We start from the raw sequence: 20111 nt of genomic DNA on the forward strand, positions 1-20111 counted from the left end.
AGGGCTGGAAGGAGCCTCGGGGGCCGGGAGTCAGACGTCCCGGAAAGTTTCAGCAACTTGCCCGAGGTGAAGGGCAATCGACCAGCGGAGCCGAGCCCGGAGACCCGGTCCTTGGACTCAAGAACCACTGTCTTGAGACTTGGGTTCGAATCCGGTCCCTGCCTCGTGAGGCTCTGGATACAGTTTCCTCGTCTTTAATAGGACGGGACCGCGGCCCCAAGGACTCGTTTCAGCATCTAGAACCCTGGTCTAGCCCGCGCTTCCGGGCCCCTGGGAACTTCGCCTCGCTTCGCCCCGCCCCTCCCTCCGGCCGGAAGCGGTGGCGCCCGAGGGGGCGGGGCTCAGGGGAAGCGCTTCCGGGTGGACGAGGGTCTGAGGCGGCGGTGGTGGCGGCGGCGGCGGCGGGAGCGGCTGGGACGGGCCCGGGGCCTGGCGGAGGTGGACGCCGAGGAAGCGATGTGAGAGGCCAGCGCCCAGGTGAGCCCCGCGAGCTCGGACAGATCGAGGCGGCCTCGGACCATGCCATTGGCCCGGCCGGGTTCTCCCGAGCTGGCGGGGACCCCCGGGGGCTCCGAACTGGCCGGCGGGGGTTCCGGGTCCGCCCCCGTCGAAGTGCGTCCCGGGCTCGGGTCTCCGGCTCAGCCCGTCCCCGGGGGAGGGAGGGTGAGGAGCCAGGACTCGAGCCTCTTCCCCAATTTGCCCCACTTCCTCGCCTGCTACAGCCGTCCGCGGGGCGGGGAGGGAGGATGGGGAAGAGCGGGCGCCCGTGTTCGGCCGGGGCCGGAGCCCGACGTGGGGAGCGATAGCCGAGAGCGGAGCAGAGATGGACCGGACCCAGACATTGAGGGAGAGGGTCAGGGAAGGCTTCTCGGAGGAGGTGGCACCGGGGCTGAGCCTGGGGGAAAGGGGAAGATGCTGAGAGGTGGAGAAGGACTTGTCCCGTTCGTGCAAAGGCGCGGAAGCAGGAGATGAGATGCGTTCGGGCAGTAGAGAAGAGTCTAGTTTGGCAGGAACCTAAATGGGAGAAGGGGAGTGGTATGAGGGAATAAGCCTGGAAAAGCAAGTTGGAGCCGGATTGTGGAGAGCCTCAAATGCTAAACTAAGGAGTTGTCGTTTTTACCCCAGAGGCTGCTTTATGTTCTGGAGCCGGGAACCTTCAGGGTCAGGCCTCTGCTTTAGGGTGATAGTGTGACACCTGTGTGAAGGACGGCTTTGAGACTAGAGGTGGGGAGACCAACTGAGTGGAGAGGAAGGTGGACTCGGGAGATGTTGTGGAGGTAGAATCTAAAAATACTGGCCACTGATTGTCAGTTCACAGTCCTCACTAGGCTTCTTGGTCTAGGGATCTGGGCTAATTTTGATGGCCGGTTTGTCCAAGGTGCCTAGAGACAGTTATCCAAGCGGGCAGCTGTTTACTTGAAAGGGGAAATCCAGCACTCTTCTCCTTTCCCGAGAAGTATTTAGACTTCCTGTGGGAAATTGATCCACAGAATCATCGATCTTTATAGATGGAAGGGACCTTTGAGAGCTTGTTCCATCCCATCATATTACAGATGGGGAAACTGAGGCCCAGAGAGGGGAAGTGACTTACTAATGTGTCAGAGTTGGGACTCAATTCCACGTTTTCTGATTGTCAGCCCGGTGTTTTTTTCCACCGTAGCATGCTTCTTCCCCCACCTCCCCAACCTTGTTAGGAATTCTGTTTGAAAGTAGCAAGAGTTGCTTGTTCTTACCCTACCCTGGTCAGGAGCTCTCAAATGAGACAGAGGTTTTTGTGATTATAATTTTAGGTTCTGCCAAAATCACTTCTGAAAACCAATGCAGTAATATATTAGCAACTTCTCTTTCTCCTTCTTCCCCACCTCCCCAGACTTATGCACAGATCAGGATGATTTATTGCCTACTAGATTTCTCACCTCAGTCACTTGCAGAGATGTTCTTTACTCCTGGCCTGGGTCACAGATATAACATATTCCCCAGAGATGAAAGTCATCCTGGTCATCTAACCCCCTGTTTTTACAAAGGTATAATTCTTTGTTATGAAAGACTGGAAGACCCATTTTATTACATATTAATTCCTTGCAGACTCAACCTGTGCTGAAGGTCAGTATGTTACATCTTTTGGCTGAATTGTCCAGGAGGTCATTACACCTTGATACTTTTTACTAAGTAAAAATGATCATATTCTTTCTCTGAGTAAAATCTGTCAGATTGGGTGTGTCTTGTCATGACTTTATATAATAACTTTCCCCCTGATATCAGTCTATCATTTTATTGTGAAGCCTACCCTTTGGGCATATACAGTGCCTAAAGGAATTGTAATGGGAGTTCTGGGTGCAGTTTAAAAGAGGTTGACATAGTGCAGCTAAGAATAATTGTGTAATTTTACTGAAGACAGTTGTACTGTGGACCCTTTGCAGTAATCACAAAAAATTCCCTAAAATCAGAGAATTCCAGATTGCTAGGGTTTGGTATTTTTACTCCCCTTCTGTACTTTGTTCCAGGACAGCTCTAAAACTAACTGTAGAAGCTAGAAATTTTGTTCTACACCTTGGTATCACCTTTTAATTCATCCTTGTCTTTCATCATTTATAGCAGTCTGTCTTGTCAGGTCTTTTTTGGAGGCAGAAATTAATCCTTCCTTTTTCCTTCTTGCCATAAGCCTTAGTCCAAATTCAGTCACTTCACGTCTGAATTTGTGTAACAACTTCTCAGAAGTTTTTATGTATACAACCTACCTTAATCTGGCCTACTTTGTGTATACAACCTACTCCTTAATCTGACTTTATAGAATGCCAGATTTTGTATAGTTAATTAGCAGGGATTTGTCAAAGTCCTACTTTGGCCATCACCAAATCTTTGTTTCCCTTCAAATCCTGGTACAGTTCTCTGTACACAGTAATAAAAATACCTGGCATTTACATAGCACTTTAAGGTTTGCAAGGAACTTGACAAATATCTCATTGGATCCTCACAATCCTGGGAAGGAGATGCTGTTTATTATGTCCATTTTTAGAAATGGAGAAACTGAGTTAGGCAGAGAGGTTCAGTGACTTGCCCACAGTCGCAGAGCTAGTGTTCTTCTATCCATTATGCTACCTAGGATCTTTTCTTTAGATTTTTTTTTTAACTATCAATTTGACAGACATCAATACACATGCACATTTCCATATGTAAAAAATGGAAAAATGTCATTAGGCTCTTAATTCATCCTTACTGAATGAGTGAATAAATGAATGGAAGTACTGTGCTACCTTCTGTGCCTGAGGTTTCTCATCTGTCAAGTGGGTATAATGATTGCACCTGCCTCACCTCACAGATTGTGAGGATCAAATGAAATAATAATGTACTTAAAACATTTAGCTATTACTAGGAGCTGCATTGTGGTATACAAAGTAGTGTAATATAATTCCTGCCTTCAAGAAGTTTACAGTCTAGTATTCGTGCAAAAAGATAATATTAACCAAGAGCCTATTAAAGTTTTATTTCCCAGTGCACCTTATTACACTGTCAAGTTTATTAAAGGAATTGAATGAGGTAATAAAATGAATGATACTGTAGTATAGTGGAGAGAGTAATGGACTTGGAATCAGAATTACCTGAGTTCAAGTCCTGGCTCTGACACTTTCTAGCTAGTTAGCTCATTTCCTTAACTGGGGCCTCAGTTTACTCTTCTGTAAAATGGAAATCATAGGCCTTTGTACTACCTACCTAATAAGAGTATTGTGGTGAAAACACTTTGTAAACCTTAAGACACTATAGAAATGTGAATTGTCAATATATGTGAAAATACGTGTAAGAGTATTCTTACTGCCTCTTAGATTTTGCTTATCTGGCTTTGCCCCTTCTGGAATTCTCTTTTTTCTTCTTCAGAGTTCCTTTAATCCCATGTATTCTTACTTAAGTCCCTTATTGAGTCCACATAAACTATCTCCCTTTTCTGATTAAAAGATCACCACCAGTATTATTCATTTTAAATCTGTTAAATATTTTGTGTGATATTATTTTCTAATTGTTTCATGTGTTCTTGTCTCAACTAGATTGGAAATCTTTTGAGAGTATATTTCTCCCATCACCTTACACAGTGATGGACACATAGTTGGAGCTTAAAAAATACCTATTGATTTTATTAGCAGACATTTTTAAGAGTTTAACTCCTTTCTTTTCTTCCCTTTGAAAGAAAAACTGCGACTATCGTTACATCTCTCTTGCCTGGTGTTGCCAGTGTTAATTCTTCTTCATCTGAGATCATGAGGCTATTTCTTCCAACTTTCACACTTTATGGCACAGTGAATGTTAAAATTAAGTGCTTGAGTTGGCTAAGTAAATCATTGTTATTCATAGTGTAGACTAGGCTTTTGAGGGATGGTCTGTCACTTCAACAAATGCCCACTAAATCCCTCATGTGCAAGGGAGGATACAGAGACAAAAACAAAATAACTTCTGCCTCCAAGGAACTCTGTTGCAACAGGATACAATACGGATACATATAGGTAAATACAAAGGATATATGAAATAACACCAAATAATTTTGAGAGAGAGTCCTGACGGTAGATCAGGGAAGGGGATGCCTGAGCTGTGCTCTGAGGTGGAGGTGAAAAGACTTCATTCCTGACATGGGGAACCATTTGGTCAAAGGCACAGAAACAGCATGTGGAATGTCATGGATAAGAACCACTAACAGTCCATTTTGACTGAAGGAGAGCAATAACACTGGAAGGGTAGGTAGGAGACAGATTGTGAAGGGCTTTAAATGCTTGGCTAAGGAGTATCTATTTTATTCTAGGAGCAATTGAAGATGGCTACAGGGGGATGTTTGTTCATTCATTTTAAGCTCTGAATAAAGAAAAATTTCCAAAAAATCAGAGCTGTGTAAAAATGGAATGAGATCTCTCGGAATGTCCTCATCACTGGACATCTTGAGCAGAGATTAGATGACTACAAATCAGGGCTGTTGTGCAAGAGTGGAGGGAGGAGCTCTGCTCAGGTAACAGACTAAAAGACTTCCCAGGTCTCTTTCAACTTTTGAAATTCTATGATTCAATAAAATGAGAGTATACTAAATACTACAAATTTTTTTAACCAAGTGACTTATTGGGAAAATATTTCCCTGTTTTTTCCTTTTTCCTATAATTCCAGCTAATACTTGATGAGTAGTTTTTGTGAGTCATAAATGTATGCCTGCCAAGGTATAGAGTAGATTGACTCTTGGAATACCTGGGCCTCTGCTTGTCTATGAAGGTATCATTTTTCACAAGTGTGTCTATGTATCAAGTAACCTGACAGAAACATTCAGTTTTAAAAACCTAGCATGTTGTTTTATTTAATTTTTTTTTATCAGTTTTCATTTTTGCCAAAGCTGATATCAGCCTGAGAATTTTGGATTGTTTGGAAACTCCTAATTGTGTTCCTTTAACGTTAATAGGATTTAGATCGGAAAAGGACCCCTTAGAGGTCCATCTATTTCAGTCTTCTCATTTTACCAAGGAGGAAACTGAAACCTAAACAGGTAAAGTGAGTTGTCCAAGGTCACACAGATACTAGCTAGGATTTAAACCTGGGTCTTCTGATTCTAAAGCCAGTGTTCTTTACACTACTATGATACTAGAAGCCACCTTAGAGATTATCTAGCCCAGTGTCTTTAGAAATTAATTTTAGTTTAATAAAAGTCATCTTTAATAGAAATCCACATTAATTTCTAGGGGGCATTGTCACCTAGTTGGTTCATATTCTTACTAGGTGAACAGCTAGTGAGTGAGCCTTTCTGGTCTTTTTGTCATCAGAGGAATGAGTGCCTTGCTATATTTGTTAAATCTAATGCCTCCTAAAATGCCAGCTGTCATAGGGAAGGGGAAAAAAAAAACTCTTAACACTTTTATTTTGAGCACTGAGTTGATGATCATTTAAGAAAGGACCTTTTTTTTTTTAACCTGAAGCAGGTATCACTATTTAGTGAAATAGATTTGTAAATTATAAATCATTTTTCCTGCCTCACTTTGATAATCATTCGTCTTTTCTTTATTATAAACACTGGGGGTTGGGGCAGGGGGAGGAGAATGTAGAGAGAGGAAGTGGTAGCAAACCATTTGAACTGTAACATATTAAAACTCCTTAATTTGGAATTTGTCAAAACAAGTCTTCTCTTTGTCCATGGGATACAACGAAACATCCTTAATATGAAAGCCACCAAACCTAGAAAAACTGATTGTTCAAAAATCCTGCATGTGAAACATTCCAGAGCACCACATTACTGTAATATTCCTTACCTCCCCAAGTCAGTTACAGTTTCTGGTCTTTCTTGTAGTCAGGAGTTTTAGAATATGACTTTTAAGGTCCACATTAATTTGAAAAATATTCCCTCTCTAAATTTCCAGTATTTCTGAACAGACCTGAAAAATGTTAACACCTTAGTAGAAAATATAACAGTTTGGATAAAAATGTTCTTTCAGGCGCACATGAATTAATGCAGTAAGAACTCTAGATTTGTTTTCTTTTAAATTAGGATAAGCTCTTCATGAATATCCATTACAGCATGCCATTTTATTTATTTTTTGCTGCATTTTGGGTTGGGCCGAATCAGATTGTTGTATGCAGCCCTGGTGGCAAACTGCTCCTTCTTTTTAACTCTATAAAGTATTTAGTTGCAATTTGTGACCACTCTATTTTGTTTGAGCTAGACTTAAGCAGAAATACATAGAAAAGTTATTTTTATACATTCGTTGGCTGCATGTATGATGCCTGACCGCGTGGACCCTTCTGTCTGGGGGCTTTTCTTTTTAAAATAAGCATTATGTGTAGGAATGAAGTTTTGGTCTCCTCATGTACAGAAATCATAATAGCTGACATTTTGATAGTACTTCAGTGTTTATAAAGTGCTGTAAAACCCATTATCTCATTTGATCTTCACAATGACCCTTTGATCGAGTTAACACAAATATTGAGAACAGTCCTTTGAGCAGAATATTTTGTATTACTAGATATATATCAGCAAATGAATGGAAGTCATCAGGTACATAATATAGGTTGCATATAATGAATACCTCTTGGCACCTTAAAAATGAGCTACCAAGTATATAATGCTACTTTTCATTATTATAAGTTTAATTGGAAATTTTTTTAATGAGGCATGGTATTTTCATGGCACAGATTAGAGCTTTTAAGTCCAGGTAAAATGGGTTAAGCCATCATGTATGCTTCTTATTGGTGAGAAGACAGCTGTAACTGCATTATCAAATCCATATAGGTAGCAGTGGAAGTTGGGTGTATTTAGAAAAGTGTCTTTGAGGTACTTTTTCTGAGGTGATTGCTGTTGTGTTTGAATAGCATTTTGTTTGATCTCAGGCCTGGGCTGCAAACTTCATTTTACATACTTTCCAACTTTCTCAGAAAATGCCTAAGAATTTCTGCTTACAAGTACATGTCTTAGGAAGCAAAGATGAGGAGTGATGAATTTCAAGGGTTTGGTGAGAGTGTAGGGAGCTCAGTTATATGGACTGCATCTAATCCAGGAATAGAAATGATGCATGGTATGATACAAAACAGTGAATTTGAAGTCAGCAGACCAGGTTCAAAGGTCGGCCTTACTACATGTTATCTCTTGTAACCACTTTTATCCCTGTACTTCAATTTTTGCTATACCTTATATATACTTAATAAACGTTTATTTAATTGAAATTGTAAAAGCAGATGTGCTCTAAGTTTCCTAACCAACTCTAAACCTTTAATAGGTGTAATTTTCTAAATTGAAAATGGCACAAATGAAGGAGAAAGAGGCAGAAGGGAGAATTTTGACAAAGACTTAATTTTGACTAACCTCCACTAAGATCTTTCTGTGGCATGGTAGTGAGTCTTGAAAGATGAGCCAATAAAGCTCAAGCTCTGGTAGAGTCTTCCTATCAGGAAAATCTTTGAATATGAGCCAGGTGGCAAAATGCATCTTTCATTAGTGGACTAGCCTAACTAAATGCAGAGAAGCTCATTACCAGACAATTAACTATTATTAGTAGATGAATTTTTTCAATATCAGCAACTTGTGTAACTCAACCAAATCGTGGATTGTCTAGTGAGTGGAAGGCTCACGTTGATGAAATTGTAAATCCTTGACGCTTGGAGGTATTCTTGACTAAAGAGAGTTTTGGACTCTTTGGCTTCATGGGGTAAGGGTTAGACAAAGATTTGGGAATGAGCCCAACTTCTCTTTATATTAAGAATTCAAAAGTGCCCTCTTTGGGGCATGGATGGAACTGAGTTTATGGTTGGTAAGGTAGATGGAAAAAGCAGCCTTATTACTTACTATTACTTCCCTTCACACACTCAGTAGTAGCTAAGCTGGCCTTTCTTTTTCTCATATATGACAATACCATCCATATCTGGAGTGCATTCTGTCCTTACCTGTACCTCTTAGAATTTTCCTTTAGAGCCCAGCTAAAGTGTCACTTTCTGCAGAAAGCTTTACCTAATCCCCCTAGCTACTAGCATTACCATATATGTATATGTGCATACACACACATATACACAAATATATGTGTAATTGTTGTTCCCCTGATTGACTGTAGGTTCCTTGAGAGCAAGAACTTTCTTTGGGAGTGGGGCATTTGTGTCCCCAGTATCTGGCACATTATAATATTTATTAAATGTTTAGTTAGCAAATGATTGATTGATTATAAAGAGTAGCAGGTTGGCCTACCTCCAGTTACGGTTCCCAGTTCCTCTGCATAATTTATAAATAATCTATATAGATTCCTCTCTCAGTGTAGTTGAGCTGATTGAAGCTCTCATTATTCTGCCCTTACCTTAACTGTAAGCTAGAGAGGCAGGGTAGCATAGTGTTAAAATGCTCTGTGGTCTTAGAAAGCTGAGATTTGAGTTCTAGCTCTAAAACTTAATAACTTTCTGACCTGGGGCAAATTTTAAAGTTGGAACCCCAGTTTTCTTCTGTAAAATGGGGATAATTACATGCACTACCTGCCTCATAGGGGTATTGAAAGGAAAGTACTTTGTGATCCTTAAAATGCCACAGAAATGAGTTTTTATTCATTATCATAATATTGAAGATCATATGGCTTTCCTTAACCCAAAAGGAGAATTTCACTCACCTCATTAAAGGTCATAAGTACAACCTATATATTACACCACATGTACAGGAACTAATGGAAAAACAAAATATTTTTAAAAATCAGAAAAAAAAATGAATTGAAAAAAAAACCTTATGACTCAGAGCTTACATAGGAAATTTTTAGTTCTTTAGAATGCTTAGGGAATGCAACTAATCTGATACCTAGTTAAACAAAAGTTAACACTTTTTGTTTAAACCCACATCAGAATTCCTTCTGAAATACCTGTATATTTTCTTTTCTTATTATAGAATATATTGAACATAATTTAATATTACTTTGTCATTTCTGGATCTTTTTCTTTTCAGTTATTTGAAGGGCTGTTATGTAGAGAGGAATGAGACTTGCTTTGCTTAGACCTAGAAGAAAAAGTGAGGACCAAGTGGGGTAAAATTTCAGAGACAGATTGCAGCAATTAAACGTAGTTGTTCAAAAGTGGAATGATTTGCCTTGGGACATACTGAATTATCTGTCACTGAAGGTCTTCAGGTAGAGACTAGATGACCACTTTTTAGGGGTGGTCTTGGCAGAATTCATGTTCAAATAGTAATACCTCTATGGTTCTGTCCATTTCTGACATTCTCTCCTCCACAATAATCAGACAACTAAAGTTATTAAGTGCTTATTTTGTGCCAAGCACTGGGCTAAAGCCTGGGGATACAAAGACAAAAAACAAACCACAAAATGGGCTTTGCCCTCAAGGCATTTTGTATTTTGTATTTTTTGTATTTTGTATTTTGTATTTTACAAAATGAATTCAAGGGCACTAGGTTGGGGAGGATGTTCTGAAAAGGCTTTAAGTAGAAGGTGAGTTGAGTCTTGAAGGAAACCAGGGATTCTAAGAGTCTGCCTCTTGGAGGTGAGGAAGGAAAGCATTTCAAGCATGGGGGAAAGCCAGCGTGTACAAAGGCACAGGGATGGGAAATGAAGGATCAGACATGCAGAAGAGCAAGTAAACCAGTGCAGCTGGATCAGATAGTGTGGAGAAGGGCAGAGTGTGTACCAAGACTGGAGAGATAGAAAGAAGTCAGGTTGTAAAAAGCTTTAAATGCCTAACAAAGAAATTTAAATTCGATCCTCAGGATATGGGGAGCCACTGGAGTTTGTTGAAGGGGGCGCAGCGTGTCCAGGCCTCTACTTTAGGAAAGGACTCCAGTGGTCATGGATGTTAGGATGGAATAGGAAGAGGCAGAGAGACCAAAAAGACTCCAGGCCAGAACTGGTGAGGGCCTGAACTAGGGCATTAGTGGAGACGGGGTTGTTTGTAAGAGATGTTGCAGAGATGAGATTTAAGACCTGATTAGTTCTATGAGATAAGTGAGAATGATAAGTCTAGGAATACACCAAGGTTTCAAATCAGGCAGACTAGGAACATGGTGGTACCCTTAACAAAGTGAAGTGTCTTGTTTGAGGAACAACGAGACCATTGTCACTGGATCACTGAGTAGTGGAGGAGAGTAAGTTCTAAGCAGACTGGAGAGGTAGGAGGGGACCAAGTTGGGAAGGGCTGTGAATGCCAAAAAGGAGAACTTGGTTTTGATTTTGGAGGTAATAAGGAGCTATTGGACTTTATTGAATAAGGGGATGACATGGGCAGGTCTGCATTGTAGGGAGAATGATTTGACAGTTTTGAGGAGGGATTATAGTGGAAAGAGAACTTGAGGCAGAGAGATCAACCAGCAGGCTGTTGTAACTGTGTTGGTGTCACGTGATGAGGCCTGCACCAGGGTGGTGGCGGTGTCAGAGGAGAGAAGGTGGAGTATTGGAGAGATATAAAGGTAACATTGCCAGGCCTTGATGACAGATTGGTTATGGGAAGTGAGAGAAAATGAGGAGTTAAGGATGGCAACCTGAGCCCTTGGGAGGATTATGGTGTCCTCAACAGTAATAATGAAGTTAAGAAAAGGGGAAGATCTGGGGGGAAAGATAAGTTAAGTTGTTGAGTATAAGATGTCTACTGGACATCTAGTTTGAAATAAGCAATTGGAGATGCAAGTCTGGGGGTGCCTGGATAGGTAGATCCAAGAATAAATCTTCAGCATAGAGATTATAATTGAATTCATGGGAGCTGGTAAGATAGCAAATATCTATTTTTAATAATATAGTGAAATAGTATTCTATAGAAGGCAAAGAGAAGAAGGCCTAGGACAGAGCCCTGGGGGATATCTACCTTTAAGCAGGTGTGACTTGGGTAAACATTCAGCAGAAGAGACTGAGGAGTGGTCAGACAGGTAGGAGGAGAACTAGGATAGAGTAGTGTCAAGGAGATCTAGAGAGCAGAAGGTATGAAGGAGAAGAGGGTGATGAATAATGTCAGAGGCTGCAGAGAGGTCAAGCAGGATGAGGATTGAGAAAAGTCTCTTAGATTTGGAAGTTAAGAGGTCATTGATAACTTTAGAGAGATTGTTTTGGTTGAATGATGATATTAGAAGCCAGACTATAGAGATTCAAGAAGAGAGAGGAATGAAAGGAAATGGAGCCACCTATTATACAGGGTGTCCCTAAAGTCTGGACACACAGGCAAAAATGCATATTTTGAAATATTTGGAATATTAACAGACTTTAGCCCCCCTTGACTTCTTTTTCTGGGGTATGCTAAAGGAGAAGGTGTACTCAATGAAAATCACAGAGGCAACAGACTTGATTGAACGCATAAAGACTGAATGTGCTAAAATTGACAGCAGTGTGTAGTTATTACATCAACTTCATGTGAATTTTGCAAAGCATATCAACTTTTGCATCACAAATGATGGAAACCATATTGAAAATGTTATTTGTTAACATCCCAATTAAATAAAATGTTGTTGAAAATTTGATTCATTTCAGTTCTTGAAAATATGCATTTTTGCCTGTGTCCAGACTTTAGGAACACCCTGTAGATAGCCTTCTCAAGAAGTTTAGCCACAAAAGGGAGGGTAGACATGGGGCTATAGCTAATGAGGATAGATGGATCAAGTGAATATTTTTTGAAGATAGGGATAACAGGCATTTTTGTAAATAGTAGGGAAGCAGCCAGTAAACAGGAAGAAATTGAAGAGTGAGAGAGTTGGGAGGATAGAGAGGGCAATCTGTTGGAGAAGACAGATGGAATAGGAAAACTCATACATGTAGAGGGGTTTGCCTTGGGTAGGAGAAGGGCTACTTCTTCATGTGAGACAAGAATGAAGGAGGACAGTAGTAGAAAACATCTGGTTTATGTGAGATGAAGAGGGAATTCTCTGCAAATGGCGTCAGTTTTTTTTTCAGTGAAATATGAGGCAAGGCCCTCAGCTGAGAAGGTGGAGGGAGAGGGAGCCATGGTGTTTTGAGGAGGGTTGACAGAGTTGGGAAGCACCACTGAGATGAATGGGATAGTGGGTTAATTAGGGAAGTATAAAAGTATTGCCTTGCCATAGTGAATGCCCAATTGAAACTACGCAACATAAATTTGTAGTGGACCCAGTCAGCACAGTTTCCCGATTTTCTTCAGCTTCATTCAGCAGCATATGAGTTTGAAGCAAAGGCAGCAGATGGGAGTCATCTAAGGCAGAGGCATTGCAGAGCAAGATACAATAAAGGGGGCAAGGGACTTACTTGAAAGAAAAGGACAGTATAGAGTTGCTGAAGTAGTTCACCATGGGGTCAGGTTGGGGAAGGGAGGAAAGTAGTAGTGCAAGGGTGATGTGATGGCTTTGGAAAGAATTGAGGGCTCAAGGGATTGGAGATAGGGAGAGAGCTTGAAGATTAGAAAGGGAGAAAGTAGGGGCAATCTGCTGAATAAGGCTACAAGGGATGGATCAAGGGTGCAAGTAGAGTGCCTAATATGGCTGGGTCAAAGAGTATAGGGACAAGAGTAATATGTAAGAAGATTGGAAAAGAAGGGCGGGGCCTGGTTATGAAGAGCCTTAAATGCCAAAAGGTAGAGTTTAAGTTTGATCGTTGAGGGAGTGGGAAATCACTGGAGTTGAGCTAGATGGTGACATGATCCGACCTACACTATAGGAAAAATACTTTGACAGCTGTGTGAGGGTGTTAGGAGTAGGGAGAGGCTTGAGGCAAGGAGACTAAATTGGGGAAGGAAGAAACATTACAACAGCCCAGAAAGAAGTGATGAGGACTAGGATTGTGACTGTGTTAGTGGAGAAAGGGGGAGACTATATGAAAGATGTTGCGAAGGTAAAAATTGCAATATTTTTTGCAATGGATTTGATACGTGAGGTTAAGTAAGAGTTAGTAGATGATGCTAACACTGAAATTTTGTGTCTTAGTCAGTGGTAAACTTCATAGTAATACGCAATTGGAAGAGGCAGGGTTTAGGGGAAAGTTTTGGACATGTCGAGTTTGAGGTAGCTGTGGGACACTATAGTACCTATGGGCAGCTAGGTGGCACAGCGGATAGAGTTCCAAGCCTGGAGTCAAGAAGACTTCTCTTCCTGAGTTCAAATCTGGGCTCAGACACTAGCTTGTATGATCCTGGGCAAGTCACTTAACCCTGTCTTCCTCAGTTGCCTCATCTGTAAAGTGAGCTGGAGAAGGTAATGACAAACCACTCCAGTATCTTTGCCAAGAAAACTCCTAAATGGGGTCATACAGAGTCGGACACAGCTGAAAACAACTGAACAACGGCAACAAAAGGGACATCTAGTTTGAGGTCCTTCCTAGCTATAAACCTTGTGATCCTATGAACCTATAACATCAAGTTAGGTATGTTGGGTATAAAAATTTGTGATAAATTGTGCCTCTTGGACCTATTAGTTTGATAGTGTGCTTAGAATTTAAAATATTAAGTGTAAGTTCACTACATTGGGACTTTAAAACCTTCTTGTTAAAGTGTTACTTGTTAGCAGGTTTAAGGGGAAAAAAAAACTTTGTATCTAATTTTCACTCTGAAAGGAAAGTGGTAATGTAAGCAATAGAGAAGAGAATTGTGACTTTCCATTCTCATTTTTACCAAAAAATGGAATACCTCCACTAGGTGTAAATGGTAATGTTTGGGTTTTTTGCTGAGGGTGCCATTCTCCTGAGAAGACAGGGAAAGGTGAGTTTTCGTTTCATTACCTGATTCCAGTGTCTCTCTATCCCATCTACATTGCACAGGACTCCAGATTCATCTTCTTAACACCCAGCTTTGAGCATGTTGCTCTTCTACTCAGAAACCTTCAGTGACTCTCCTTTGTCTTCTAAAATATGGGTAAACTATTGATCGTTTCTGGGTATTTCACCCAGTGCAATATGATGTAAAAAGTACTGGACTTGGAGTCAGGAGACCTGGGTTTGAGCCCTTGTACTAATACTGTCTTACCTGAATGAGTCTCATTGCTTGTTTGAACCTATTTCCTTAATTGTAAAATGGAAATAAGAATACTTATACTACATAATTCACAGCATTGTTATTAAGAAAGTAGTTGGGGGGGGGGAGCTAGGTGGCACAGTAAGTAGAGCACCGGCCTTGGAGTCAGGAGGACCTGAGTTCAAATCCAGCCTCAGACACTTGACACATTTACTAGCTGTGTGACCTTGGGCAAGTTTGCCAATTGCCCTGCCTTCCCCCCTCCAAAAAAAAAAAGAAAGTAGTTTGGAATTTTAAAAACACTGAATAAATGTGAGCTACAGTTAATTTTGATAATAGTATAATTGTTAATATCCTTTAGAATGGAATAGTGGAAAAGAGTATGAAGTTTAAATTCAGAAGACTTAGATTCGAGTCCCCTCCTCAACCCCTAGAAACAGTGTGTGTGTGAGTGTGTGTGTGTATAATATTGCGCAAGGTACCTCTTTGAGTTGAGTCTTTGAGACTTAACTTCCCCATATCTGAAATAGGAACAATCACACTTAACCTACCTACTTGGAAGAGTTATTACAGTTTATTGTGTCCATGTTTTTATTTACTGCACTATTGTTCCTACTTGTCTATAAGTTCCTGGAGAATGTTGTTCCTGTTATGTGTTCAATAATTATTTGAATGAATACATTTTCTCTTTTACTTCAGCTTTAGTTTTTTGGAGATAGGGTAACAGGAAAGATAGTACTACTGTGAAACTGTTCTTAATGGCCCTGAAGAAAACTAGATCTAAACAGAAATTTGACTGAAGCATGTTCAACCTGAATGGCTCCACTTAAACATGACATTTTCAAAGATGGATTTTACAGATTCTCAGATGTAGAAAGGACCCTAGAGATCATCTAATTTAATCCCTATCTGAGAGCGTGTCCCCTGTATAGTGTGCCTGACAAATGACACAGCTGCTTCTTACAGACCTTCAATGATAAGAAGCTCAGCGCCTCCTAAGGCAGCCCTTTCTACTTTTTAGAAACTTGAATTGTTGCAGACTTTTTCCTACTGTCGAGGTAAAGCCTTACTGCTGCAATTTTCACACATTGTTCATAGTTTGTTCCCTCAACAAATATTTATTTGTTGATCTCAGGAAAATCATTTAATCACCCCCCGCCCCCCCCCCCCAGTCTCATTTTCTTTACCTATAAAATGAGGGGATTGGACCAGATGATCTCATGTTCTTTTCAGTTTAGGGTCCATGATCCTATAATCTACCATGTTCTGGGTCTGCCTTTTATGGCCAATTTAATTATTCTTCAGCAGGACTGTCCTTCTTTATGTCCTAAGTCTTTTCTTCTCCAGACTAACTATTCCCAAGTACTTCACTTATCTTATGGCATGGTCTCCACTATTGTCACCATCCTGTCACCATACTCAAGCTTATGAATTTCTTCCTAAAATGTATTACTCAGAACTGAATATGGTGCTCTAGATGTGTTTTGATCAGTTAGTATAGTAGTACTGTTACCACCTTTGTTTTGGAAACTGCCTCTGGCCTGGAATATAGCCTAAGATCATGTTAAATTTTTGACTGTCATATCCTTCTGTTGATTCTTTGTGTTTAATGTACAAGATCATGTTGAATAGCAGCGTTTTACATGATTAATGTCAGTTAAATGAAGGTGATGTGATGGTTGTGCTATTTTATTTTAAAAATCTACAATGGTTAATCTGGAATCAAAACCTTGGGAAAGTTGGAACCATTAGAATTTTATCAATGGGTATAAACTGGAGAGAGCTACCCGAGGAGAACTAAAAGTTTAAATGAATGCTTGTGTTTTTTTTTTCTTGTTGAACAGGCCAAAGGCCAATGATGCTGCTAGTGCCGAAGTGGAGAGAATGGGGAAAAGGATGTGATTTGAGGAAGGCAGAAGAAGGAAAGTGGCAAGGGAGGAGAGAAGGTAAACAGCCATTTGAGGTAAATGAAGGAAAAGAGGGAAACTGAGGGGAAGCAAGAGAAGTCAGTATTGTATAAAACAATATATAGTGTACCTGGTACTATTTCAGGGGAGGGTATATTAGCAAGGCAATAAACATAACATTGATGATAACTGTGAAAATGCCTATGTAGTTCTGTATCGCAAATATGAGAACTCTCCAAAGGTAGAAGGAGTAAAACATTTATTCAGACACCAGAGGACCAAATCCCATAACCAGTAAGTCTAATGCATCATAGCAGCAACCAACTCCCAAAACCAATAAGCCCACTTTATCATAACAGCAAGGAACTTAATACACAATATCACAGCATGGAGCCTCACTATCCCATAGCCTTCCACCCCCCTGCTAGGGCCTTCCCATAAACACACACACTCATAGCACAGCACGTGTCTGTTCTTTCCCTCAGCTCTAACTGCTCCCTCCCAGCATTTCCTGTGACTCGCTTTCCTTTTATTCTCAGCAAGCTCCTCCCGTGACATGTGACTTAGGTTTCCTGTGATGTAAGCAGGTCACATGGCTTATTAATGGGTGGGAAAGATCTTCAGATCTAAATTGTCATTACAGAGCAGGGGAATGGGCTTTCTTGGGCAGTGAGGTGTGTATCAACTGGACACATTAAGCAAAGACCTTTCTATTTACTCTGTGGATGAGACAGCCTACTGGATCCTCACCATATTTGAAGCTGTTGAAATCAAGGTGGGAGCTGCCTTATCACAAGTAAATCCTTTGTCTTTATGGGCACTGATTAGACCCATTATAGCATTCACAGCCATATTACCAAAGTCTGTGGTGACTGCTGTCATGAAGTCCTAACCTGGCTTACATCTACCCCATGCTGAATCATCACTTTCCCCGTTCCTGGCGACAGATCCATGGAATGCATGAGCCACATAAATTATTATCATCAGTGTATTTGCAAATGAAGAGTAAAATAGAGAATGTACTGATGAGGTGGAAAAGAACAGCAGCAGAAGAGATAAAGCTGCATTTTCCTGTAAATGATAATAATTCATTTATAAACTATATTGCTATATATGTATACATGCATGTATGTATATGTACATATATATGTCTTTCAAAATAACTTATAAAAAGCAAGAGAATTAAAACTTAAACTTGTGTCAAACTAAAGAAAGATCAGTGATAATGATGTCTGTGCACATCTGTGTATGTTTTGAAGTGATCAAGAAGAGAAATATATTGATGTAAGAGTAAGGTTATGGGCACAGAGCTAGCAGAGGTCATAGAGATCATATAATCTTATTTGTGTTATGATATCAAGCTTCAGAAAGGACATTTGATGTATTACTCTCTATTTCAGGATTGTTGTGAAGAAAACAGTTTGTAAATTTGTAAACCTTAAAGCACTATCAAAATGCAAGTTACTATTTGGTGTTATGCATTTTGAAGTTCATCATAGCATTATAAGACAGAAAGACTATTGAACTTGAAGGCAGAAGACCTGTCTTTGAGCTTAGTCTTTGCCACTTCCTAGCTGCAGTCTTGTAAGATTAAGTCACTTAAACTTTCTGAGCCTCATTTTTGTTTTCTGTGATATGTGGATGATAATATTTGTCTTAACTCACAGAATTTAGTAAGCTGTAAACAACAATATAAATGTGAATGATAATAATTTCTTATTACTGTTATTGATAACTGGCTTCCTCCCTTCCTTCACAAGCAATGGAGCTAAAATGCAGCAAAATAATTTTGTTAATTAAAATAGCCAACGTTGTCTAGTCCCTGAGCAATCTGGTCACAGATAGTGTTGGCTATTGTAACCATATCCTTTCCTGGTAGGTTTTACTGACTCAGTGCTGCTAGTTAAGTAGAGTCTAGGAAGATAAGCTTATGGGGTCTAATGATTTGGTTGCTTGTAAAATTAACAGTCCAGTGAGTTGGAAAATATAAATTGCCCTGAAACTTGCAAAAGTTAGACTTGTTGCTTAAAAAGTATAAGGATGGACATGAGTATTTTTTTCCTTTTATTTGTGTCATTCTGTCTTTGTATATGCAGGGAAAGAATGTTTTAGAAGCATAAGTTTACTTGAGGATAGCAGACAACTCTCCAGCTCATCTTCATGAAGCTGAGTTAGCATCAGGTAATGTATTAATCATTTTCTTTCTTTTTTTCTTTCTTTCTTTCTCTTTTTTGGGGGGGGAGGAAATTGGGGTTAAGCGACTGGCCAAGGATCACATAGCTAGTAAGTGTCTGAGGCCACATTTGAACTCAGGTGCTCCTGACTCCATGGCCTCTATCCACTCTGCCACTTACCTGCCCCTTAATCATTTTCTCACTGGCCATTATTACCTCTTGTTAACTATGCTAATCAGTCACAGCCGTGATTTGAACTTTATAGAGGGACCTTATAGTAGTCATCTAATTCAACTCCTTTAATTTCACAGATGAAATGACTATGGAACGGTGTTCCTGAGGGAAAAAAATTAGCTATGATATGAACATCCAATAATTATACCTTTATTATATTGACCATAATACATTTTAAGGCAAATTGTGAACTATTTAAAAGCATGTTTGTTTACAAAGTTTTGAAGAAAATCATACCGGTGAACAGTAAGCATCATGGGTTTTTTTTAACAGTAGTTTCCGTACATATAGGAATTTTTTTTCTTCCCAAACTAATACATTTTTTCTTTAAATTTTTTTCAATTAACAAAAATCTTTTTTTTCTCTTTCCCCAGTGGGAAAAAAAAATAAAAACCACGTAACAAATACATAGTCAAGCAAAACAAATTCCTTCATTGTTCATTTCCAAAAAATAAATATTTCATTCTGTATTTTGAATTGATAACTTCTCTGTCAGGAGATGCGTAACATGCTTGATTTGTTCTCAGAAGTCATAGTTATTTATTGTGTTGAGAATTCTTAAGTTTTTCTAAGTTGTTTGATATTAGGGTTGTTGTTTTTTTTAGTCTAGCTTTTTTTTCTGTTTTTTTTTCCTGGTTCTGCTTATGTTACTCTGTACCAGTTCATACATACAAGTCTTTCCATCTTTCTCTGACAATTTCATCATTTTTTATGACTCAGTAGTATTCTGTTATAACATATACCATAATGTGTTCAGCCAGTTCTCATAAATCATTCTTAATGAGAAGACATTTGGTACTTGAATATCATGAAAACTTTTTTTTTCCCATGTTGATACAGAAGAAGAAGGAGTTGAAGTGCAGCTACATAACCCAGTAGTTTTCATTTTTCGTTTTTACATCTATCTTGAAGGTTTTTCTGTTTTGTTTTTAAAGACCCATTCATAATTAAAATATAAATGTTTGTTTTGTTAAAAATGAATGTGTTTGTTGAAGAAAAAATTCAGAATATTAGCTTGCTATTTTTGGTAACAAGGACAACCACAAGTGAGACAATATCATGTAGAAGATGGAAACGCACCCTTGAAATCAGGAGCAAACCTTTGCCAAATACTAGTTTTGCCACCCTGGTCAAGTCATTTAACCTCTCAGGGCCCCAAGAAGCTCTCTAGGGCTATAAGTTCCAGTTGAATGTCAGAGTTGTCTTGGTACAGGGTATTTTCTACACTTATGCAACCACAACTCTGCCTCCTACTCCTCCTAAAAGGTAATATATAAATAGTTGATATAGCTTAAAATAGCTGAAAGGGAACTTAGAAATCATCTAGCCGATCTCCATTTTACAGAGAAGGAAACTGAGACCCATGGATCTATGAAATTGATAATTACATAGCACCTGTCACATTTTCTTATCT

General features: G+C 39.7%; 1 protein-coding gene across 2 annotated transcripts in view; it reads left to right on the plus strand.

The window, feature by feature from the left end:
- Nucleotides 1–427: 427 nt before the first annotated feature.
- Nucleotides 428–20111, plus strand: part of ZBTB34 (zinc finger and BTB domain containing 34) — a 30805-nt gene continuing 11121 nt past the window's right edge. The window contains exons 1-3 of one of the 2 annotated variants that reach the window (XM_036751535.1): nt 428–477; nt 16227–16345; nt 18386–18470. The gene's annotated coding sequence lies outside the window, so the exon portion shown is untranslated. The remainder of the gene's footprint in view (nt 478–16226; nt 16346–18385; nt 18471–20111) is intronic. The other variant, XM_036751536.1, reaches the window with a different exon arrangement.

The sequence above is a fragment of the Trichosurus vulpecula genome, chromosome 3, assembly GCF_011100635.1.
Source record: "Trichosurus vulpecula isolate mTriVul1 chromosome 3, mTriVul1.pri, whole genome shotgun sequence".
NCBI classification, from domain to species: Eukaryota; Metazoa; Chordata; class Mammalia; order Diprotodontia; family Phalangeridae; genus Trichosurus; species Trichosurus vulpecula.